Here is a 9,670-nt window from a genome sequence, read left to right on the forward strand (position 1 = left end):
TTAAAGATTTTATTTATTTATTTGACAGAGAGACAGAGAGAGAGGGAACACAAGCAGGGGGAGTGGGAGAGGGAGAAGCAGGCTTCCCGCTGAGCAGGGAGCCCGATGCGGGGCTCGATCCCAGGATCCTGGGATCATGACCTGAGCCGAAGGCAGACGCCTAACGACTGAGCCACCCAGGTGCCCCGACCCTCAAGAATATTTTATGTCCTAATCATTAGAACTGTAATTATATGGCAAAAGAGATGCTGAAATGTGATTAAGGTTACTACTGACTTTAAAATAGGGAGACTATCCTGGATTATCTGTGTGGGCCCAATGAAATCACTCCAATAAAAGAGTAAGCCCTTAACAGCAGAGGCAAAAGAGGAAGTCAGAGAGATGCAAAAGGGGAAGCAGGATTTGACATGCCATTGTTAGCTTGAATATGGAGAGGGGCACTTGTCAAAAAAATGATGACCTCAGTCACATAACAACAAGGAACTGAATTCTGCCAATAACCAGCTTGGAAGAAGATTCTGAGCCCCAAATGACAACCACAACCCCAGCTGATATCTTGATTTTAGTTCACTGAGACCCTAAGAAGAGAATCCAGCCACACTATGCTGAATTTGTGACCTACAGAAACTGTGAGAGAATAAATGGATGTTGTTATAAGCTGCTCAATTTGTAGTCATTTGTTACAGCAGCAACAGAGAAATAATACAATGCTCTGAGCCTCAATTTATATATCTGTCAAATGGAGCAAAATGCCTTATCTTGCCTACCTTTTGGGTTGTTATGAGGACAAAATGATGGATCTAAGAGGGCTCTGCAGTTTCAAGTTATAAAACTGTTAGGATATTTTCCAACAGGGAAAAAAAGAGTCCATCTGTTTTGAAGCAATTGGATTGAAACAATTAAAAGCTTAGAGCTGTGGGGTGTCTGGATGGCTCAGTTGGTTAAGCATCTGCCTTCGGCTCGGGTCAAGATCCCAGGATCCTGGGATCGAGCCCCACATCGGGCTCCCTCCTCAACAGGGCATCTGCTTCCCTCTCCCTCTGCCCCTCCTCCTGCTCTTTCTCTCTCTCTCTCTCAAATCTTAGGAAAAAAAATCTTAGAGTTGATATTTCCCAGAAGTGCTGAGGGTTTGGAGGGCTGCTTCTCCTCTCCTAGGGAAGCAGCACAGTATAGATGAAATCAGAAAACCTAGGTCCAAGTTTATTTTCTACTTGCATGTCCTTAGTCATGTTGTGTCACCTCTCTGAGCCTCAGTAAAATGAGGGTAATGATCTCTGCTCTGCCTAGATGATATGGTTGTGTGAGGCTTGACTGAAACAATGACTGTAAACATGTGATGGGGACAAAATACCCAGATGGAACGTTTATCAGTCCTCCCCAGTGTGTGCTCTGATGTTGGAAGCAGATATGATTTGGATAAACTAGTCACCCAAAGAGAGTTGAACTTTGATCACCTGTTTTCTGCCATTGTCTCTGGTATGTGGCCTTAGACAAGTCCCTTCTCCTCTCTGAATCTGTTTTTCCATTTTAAGAGGTTATATTATAGCCAATTGTCTTCACCTAATAGGCATCAGAATCACTTGGAGAGATGAGTGGCAGATGGCGGATAAGTAGAAGTTCTCTCCTTTTTATATGCCCCTCCTACCCCCAATAAACTATCCCCTAAAAGCTCAAGTCAGAGCAGTTTACTTTATTAAATCATGCAAAGTAAGCCCTATTTAGGATATAGGATTTGAATCCCAAGTATGTGGTTTGAAGCAATTGATTCTCAAATTTCAAAGTTTTTTTTTTAAAGATTTTATTTATTTATTTGACAGAGAGAGACAGAGCGAGAGAGAGAACACAAGTGGGGGGAGTGGGAGAGGGAGAAGCAGGCTTCCTGCCGAGCAGGGAGCCCAATGCGGGGCTTAATCCCAGGACCCTGGGATCATGACCTGAGCCGAAGGCAGATGCTTAACGACTGAGCCACCCAGGCGCCACTCAAATTTCAAAGTTTTCTAATTTAAATTTTTCCTAGCCCATTTCAAGCTGGTTAACTAGAGTCATGCCCCTCCCAGTTCCTTGCAATTCCCATTAATGTTGCTTTGTTGTGACTGTGAGATTTCCTCCCAGAATACCCCTTCTTATGTGAACTGAGGATGTTAAACTAGGGCCAGACAAAAGCCTATAGATTTGTCCATGTTTTAATTAAATGTAATCTGTAGCAAAACCCACAGTTGAGAATAACAGAACATCAAAACTTAAAAGGCACTTTAAGACTATCCTGTTTAAAGACACTCACATGTGGAATATAAGGAATAGTGCAGAGGATCATAGGGGAAGGGAGGGAAAACTGAATGGGAAGAAATCAGAGAGGGAGACAAACTATGAGAGACTCTTGACTCTGGGAAACAAACTGAGGGTTGTGGAAAGGGAGGTGGGTGGGGGGATGGGGTAACTGGGTGATGGGCATTAAGGAGGGCACGTGATGTGATGAGCACTGGGTGTTATATGCAACTAATGATTCATTGAACTCTACATCAAAAACTAATGAGGTACTATATGTTGGCTAATTGAATTAAAAAAAATAATAAGGACAATTTGAGACCTACAGAGAGGGAGGTACTTGCTGAGCATTAAAGAGAATCAGTGACAGAGGCAAATCTGGAACCCCCAGGGCTTCTGAAAGGAGTTCCTTCCACTGCTGCATGTTGCCTTTCCACTGCCTTTAGTGGTCAGAGACTGGAAAATCAAGTGATTTTTCAGTCTTTTTCCCTAGGCTGGTTTCACTATTCTTTGAAGTGGAGAAACTTCATTTACATGTCATCTAAGTATGAGGCCATATACAAAGCACTCTAAGTAGTCGTCAGCTATGGACACAATCTTTCTAAACACTCCCAACATAACCAGATTAGCCTTATCCACCATTTTTGGTCTTTGGCTCATCCAAAGTTCTCCTTCCTCAACCTGCTTTTCTGTTTCAAATGCCTTATATCAGTGCTTCTCAAACTTTAATGAGCATAGAAATATAGAGCTCTTATTAAAATAAAGGTTTTGATTACAAATGTCTGTCGTGCTGCTCAAGAATCTGCTTCTAACAAGCTCCCAGGTAATGATGATGCTGAGGGGGATGATGGACCACATTTGGAGTAGCAAGACTTATAGATGTTGTTTCCATCAGTCTCATTTCTAAACATCTTCTCTATTTACCACCAGGATTCCTTTACTACTAAGGGGGGTAGTGTGATGTATTAGAAACAGTAAGGCCTCTGTAGCTTCCAGTCCTGAATTTTTATCAATCCTTAGCTGTGTGATCTTGAGCAGTCATTTCTCATCTCCCTGAACCTCAACTTTCCTTATCTGTAAAATGGGGCTATTACCCATCATGCAGTGATGTTGTGAGGCCTGAGGGAATGACAAGGGTTTGGTGCAAAGTAGACTGTAGATTGAAAATCCTGGTTATAAAAGGTTATAAAAGGAATCCTGGTTATAAAAACCAAAGCCTGGGTTTCCTTAGAATTGCAAAAGATGACATGAGCAGTGCATGGTGGCTGCATCATCATGTCTAATATGCTCAAAGACTGTTTCCATGAAAAAACTGCCACTAGATATATGCAACTGATAAATCACTAAATTCTACCTCTGAAACTTCTAATACACTACATGTTAACTTGAATTTACATAAAATTAAAAAAAAAACTGCAGATGGACACCATCAATACTGGACAGTCTGCATATTTTATTGAAAGTCACATGAATGGGCCCCAGGATCTCTTTCTTTTGTCTGATGTCACATATATATTTCCCATAGGCAGTCTTTCTAGCATCTATTAATGCCCTTGGTATCAAGTGCTTCTTTTCCCTGTGAAAATGAAGACTTTTCGTCATCAAAAACATCTCTTCAAGGTATGTTGCTTCTCTCTGCAATTTTTAAGTGCTCCTAAAGCTTTTTGGGCTTGTAGTGTGTCAAGGCTATTTGCTTGCAGCTATGTTAAAACTAGTATCATTGATCTACATTCTTTTGAAAGCGATTTTTTTCTGGTCACAGAGACACATCTTCCTCTACTACTTTATTCTAGTTATTACATAATCAAGGAACTTCTAAATAAGGGAAGTATCCTAAAACAATTATTTTAGAAATACTAGAGTATTTCTATATGATGCTGTTTTATTACTGAAGTCGGGTGCTGAGTTTCACACCCCCACCCTGTGGCTGGACAACCTCCCCACCTTTTTTAAAGCAAAAACTTCAATGATATTTCTTATTCTAAATTATCTCTTAACTTTTGTTATCACCACAGAAAACCTTGTAAGGATTTGACCCCAAGGCATTAAGTACCAGAGAGGCACCAATACGTTTTGTCCTTCTCGAACTGTATGTGTGGATGTCTTCAGTCTCTTGGACTGAAAATAAACATGCTACAACCATGGTAAAGTACATAGACATATACAAGGACCCTTTTTTCTTTGAAAAACAGCTAAGCCAAAGACTTAGTAACTACGAACTAAAAAGTAAATTCATTTCACAAGGTAAAATTGAATGATCTTTTTAAAACATTACCAAATGGGTATATGGAAGGTTAGGAGAAAGCCCAACTCAGAAATCTCTTCCAGTCCAGTTTTTGTTCCCCTGTAAACTAGACCTGCCCTACTTCCCTTCAAATGCTTGCTTTTTAATATTTTATTAGGCAGAGAAAGTCAGTCATCCAGTTCCAGTAATGTAGCCTCTGTGTGGTAAAGAGAAAAACAGCATGGGGTACAGAGTCGGAGAGGCCTGGATTCGAGTCACAGTCCTGTTATTTACTTTCTGTGAGACCTTGAGCCAGTTACTTTAGCCTTCTGGGCCACAATTCTTTTTTCTGTAAAATGAGGGACTAGCATCTACTTGCATCATTGTTTTAAGGACAAAGGAGATTATGTATATGAAGCACTTAGAACTTAGTAGGTGCTTAATAAATGTTATCACTGTCAGTTCAAGGTTTATGGTTCATCCATTGCCAGTTTCTCTAACCTGCTGGCCAAGGTATGCAGATAATTTCCTATAGTTGCCACTCTTCAATTATCACCCCATTCCCATAGCCTCTTCTGAATGACTATTCATCCATCAAGCCTGGGCCAAGCCAGTTTCATTCCATGACAGTGAGCCTCACCACAGAAGCTTTTGCTCTTTAAATTAGAACGTAAAAGGGGGAGGCACTGAGGTTCATTTTTGGGCCTTCTTCAGGTATAGCCTAGGGCAGGGGCAGAGCTATCCAGCTACTGCTTCCCGGTCTCCAGCCAGCCTGGTAGTCCCAACTTTCTAGGCCAGGCTCTTGATCTATGTCCCAGAAAACACACAGTAATCTCATGGTCACATTTCTGGGACATCTATTCAACTGGGACTGCAGTGGCTTTCTCTGGTTCTCAATAATCTTTCAGTATTTGTAGTGGTGATTTTGGTATTCCCCCACCCCAAGAAAACAAAAGTGAAATGATGGCCCTACCATCTTCAAATGTACTGAAGCCCCACTGGCCACTGCTTCTGTGGCCAAAATCTACATACCTACTTGCTTTAGTTAGTTATCTAATGGGGCAAAGCAAGCAGAGAGGCCACAGCTCTGAGAATGGGGCTCAACAAGTACTTCCTGGGTGAGGCCAGGAGTCTCACAGCAACTTCCTTTGGGGGTGAGCCTCAGGTAGAATGGTGATCACTTGGCTCACTTGTTCCTGGTTCTTGTTAACTTGGCCTTTGAGACTAGGTAGAGCTGAGAGAGTTTTACGTGGCCACCTGGGCATGTCTTTATTGGGAATAGCATCAAGTTTCTGCTCGATTACTTCCACAAAGGCCTACATGTTACTAATTCACGAATGGATCATGTTGAGTTCAGTTTTGAAAGTGGTTATCATCTTTCAGTAACATTGTTTCAAAGGCATCTCAGAGTTGGTTTGGGCATGTGTGTATTCTCTCTCTCTCTTCCCCTTCCTCCATCTCCCTCTCCTTTCTTCTCTTCTTCTCCTCCCTTCACCCATGTCTATGCTTCTCTCTCAGTTCCATAGTGAAGGTATTGCTAGAAGGGTTCAAGTAGGAAAGCCCTTTTTCTCACACTTGGCCATATTATAATTACACAGACCCTAAAGACAGGTTATGGCCTGAGAGCATGGGAACACAAACAGTGACACTTTCTCCAGCAGCTTCCCATCAATAAACAAGCATCAGAAATGTCTATTCAGATTTCTGAGTCACTACACAGGTTGTGTTTTAGTTCCTTTCTAATGACTGAAATGGCAAATGTAACACCAGGAGCTTGTGTCTGAAAGTTTTCCACTTGCTAACAAATATGGGAGGCTCAAGAAAGAGGGTAAAAGCCCAACACTCAAAATGATGACCACTAACGCCACCAATCATAAGGCCCCTTGTTAGACAAGTGTCGTATAATGGAAAGAAACTTGTACAGGAGCCCAGGGACCTGGGTACTTGTTTAGGCATGGCTGATAACTTGCTCTGCCTCAGTTTCTCCAATAGTAAACTAGGCAATTAGACTAAATAATTTTGGAAGGCCTTCCAATCAAATACTTTATGGGTTGTAAAGAGTCTTTTATCTCAAGTGTTATGGTTCTTAACCCTTATTGGGTCACAGGCCCATCTGAAATTCAGTAGAATGTTATGGACCATCTCCCCAGAAAAGGTACATTGTCATGGAATTCTGCATACCATTTCAGAAGCTTCATGGAGTTTCTGAATCCATGGACACTGGGTTAGGAGTTGCTTCTTGCTGGAGATAAAAGCTTATCTGCAGAAGGCAAACATGAAGCAACAGTGCCAGCTGCCTCACCTCAATCCATTTTAACAATTTTTCCCAGTATTTGACCCAGAAGTGGAACTTCTGCAGGACAGATACAGTCTGCTTTTTTAAAGAATTGTTTTCAGTTTTTGTTTCTTTCTTGATTGTTTAGAAATTAAGCTGTCAGGAAAAAAATAGGAGGAAAAATAATTCAAACAGACCTAAGGCTTCAACATGCAAAATATTCTTTGCAGATTTGTCCTAAGTGGTTTTATGCAAAAATAGAAAGGCCACCGTCCTGAGTTCACATGAAGTTGTGGTTGATATCACCCATATGCTGTTTGGCCCAATAGGAACAGACAGGTTCTTGGCAATATACTGCAGTGCCAGAGCTCCAACCTGGTGCCAGGGTCATTATCCTCAGTAGGAGACATATCAAGATTCACCAATGTTTGGCAAACATTCCTACTCTTCTACTTCCAAGGCAAGCAGTGGCCCCAAATCAAGTAGCTTTTACTTCAGGGTAAGACCTCTGAGATCAGTCTTTAGTCCCAAGTATTTCAGAGTTTGATGGTCTTTTGAGGAGACAGGAAATTCAAAGAAGAGTTGAAAACTAAGCTCCTTTCTTCAACTCAGGTCAGTAGATAGCTTGGTTTCTGCAGTCTGGCTTGAGGGAGTTCAGCCATTCACAATCATATAGGAGCTCAACATAGACCTTCTGAGGGAACAAAGACAGAAAACATAAGAGAAATAAACCTGTGTCTAAGACATGTGCCCCTTATTTTATAGCATCCTAGAGCCTGAAGGTCCAGGGCCAGGAAGGAGCTGCTCTCTTCAGCACAAAATGACTCAGCACAGAAGAGTTTGAAGAAGACCCTTCCAGAACAGTGAAGGGTCCCCTGAGGCCAAGGATTTTAAAACCTGAAAAGGAAAGAAGAGAGTAGGTAATTAGCTAGGACTGGTCAAGTACTTAACAGCCACTGAGAAGTGAGGCCTATCTTGGTAGGTAGGTAAATACATAATTGGTAGCTAATCTTCTGAGCAACAGAGGCTGGCTAGGAAAAGGCCCTTACAACTTAGATCCCATGAAACAGGCCTAAGATGGTGCTATAATCAGGGCTGGAAACTGTGCATTTGACCTCAATTGTAATCCCCCAGAAGTCTACAGAAGATGAAGCCTGATACCTTTGAGACTACCCACCTACAACATAGACACTGCCTTTATGGCCCTATACTGACTCCAAATTTCTTTTTTGGGATTTCACTTCCATGAGGGATAATAAGGAAAAGCTTATCAGCCTATGGACCCCTGAGGACTGGCAGTGATAGGAAGTAAAGGGAGGCTGGGGAACAAATGGAAAGCTCTTCTCCAGATACCCAGATCTCATTTATAAGTATATTGGTTAATGTCATGCCAGAAATCTGATAGCCAAACAATTAGAACTCCTAGGTAGAGAAAAATAAATTCTATGATCTCTGTAGCTCCTGCGACCTTAGCAAGTTAATTTATCCCCTCTGAACCTCAGTTCCTTTATCTGCAAGTTAAAATATATATTATCCTCTTTATTCTGGCATCTGGTATGGATCTAATGAAATAATGGAAGTGAAAGTACTTTTCATTAAACAAATATACAAGACTAAGGATAGAGGTTCGGGGGAAAAGACTTAAATAGTGATTTGGTCTGAAGGTGTGAAGTCCCTATATGATACTTAAGTGGACTCATGGTACTTGCTATAATACCAAAAGAGAGGTTACCGATTTTCTTATAGACCCAAGGGATGTCAGAGTTACAGGGTTCCAAACTTTTAATTTTACAGATTGGGAAATTGAGGCTAAGAGAACAAAATGTACTTGCCACATGTCACAGTCTAGGATTCCTAATGAACTTTATCCAAAGGCAACTTGTAAAACTACACTGTAATTCGGTTGGGGGGGAGAAAGAAAGGAAAGAGGAAGGAGACTTAAAAACACAGGGAACCTCAGAATTGGAAGGTAGTAAGTTTAAGGGTCACATAATTACAGGTTAATGAACTGAGACATGGAATGTGTTCCTATCCTCTGGAACCACAAGATATTTTAGTCCTCAAAAGCTCAGATCCCATAAAGAAGGCTTACGTGTTACAAGGTTCTGTAATCAGGAGTGGAGACTACATACCGGAGGCCTCAACTCTCATCTCCAGGAACTCTGCCTTGAGAACTGTGGGTAAAGGAGGAAAAACATTTCACTAAACCTCTAGAAATCAGAACTGAAAAGGCAAAGCAAGGGGATGGGTGACCCTTCCAGGCCAGTGCCAAAGAGTCCATTTGAAAAATGGGAAATGATTCCATCCAAATGTTTCAGAACATCTAGATCTATGCTTATAAGTTGGGCTACCTCTCTGGCAGATTTAGCAAGCCCAGTAACCGAGATACAAAGAAATCTCTCAGGTGTCAGAACAATCCTTTGAGTGTTACACTATGGGAGGTTAGTGAAGCCCAGAGAAACTGGCCCGAAGACTATATTCTGTGATTATTTCTAATAGGTAGAAGGGCAAGGTGGAAGGAAGGGCAAATGTCATGCAAAACAAGAATCATCCTTTGCCTTGAAGATCAAACCAACTTTCCCCAGCCTCTTGATGTGCTTATATCAGTACTAAATTAGCCTTGTCTGGGAATAGCTGGAGGGAAGAGACAATCCTAAAGAATGAAGCCCTATATAGTGTTGCCAGAATATCCCAGAAAATAGCTGGTCCCAGGGCTATTTCTGTAGCATTGTTTTTCACTTCTTTCCTAAGTCTATTTATACTTACTTCCTGAGTGATCTTATTCCCATTCATGGTTTAAATCACCACCAAATATTGAGAACCCACCAAAGGGCCACTATTCATATTGTGGTAAATGTAAATGTCCCATGAAGTTGCACAGTGGCTGTACTCAACAGTTCTACCCT

General features: G+C 41.5%; 1 long non-coding RNA gene across 1 annotated transcript; it reads right to left on the minus strand.

Moving 5' to 3' along the window:
• Positions 1–2,763: 2,763 nt before the first annotated feature.
• On the minus strand, positions 2,764–9,170 carry LOC118002007. Its single transcript, XR_004676909.1, has 2 exons — positions 8,897–9,170; positions 2,764–7,661 (listed from the first exon to the last, which is right to left on the minus strand). It is a non-coding gene; the product is annotated as an uncharacterized LOC118002007 (long non-coding RNA).
• Positions 9,171–9,670: the final 500 nt, after the last annotated feature.

The sequence above is a fragment of the Mirounga leonina genome, unplaced genomic scaffold, assembly GCF_011800145.1.
Source record: "Mirounga leonina isolate KUSES-001 unplaced genomic scaffold, KU_Mleo_1.0 Mir_76830, whole genome shotgun sequence".
In the NCBI taxonomy this organism is placed as follows: domain Eukaryota; kingdom Metazoa; phylum Chordata; class Mammalia; order Carnivora; family Phocidae; genus Mirounga; species Mirounga leonina.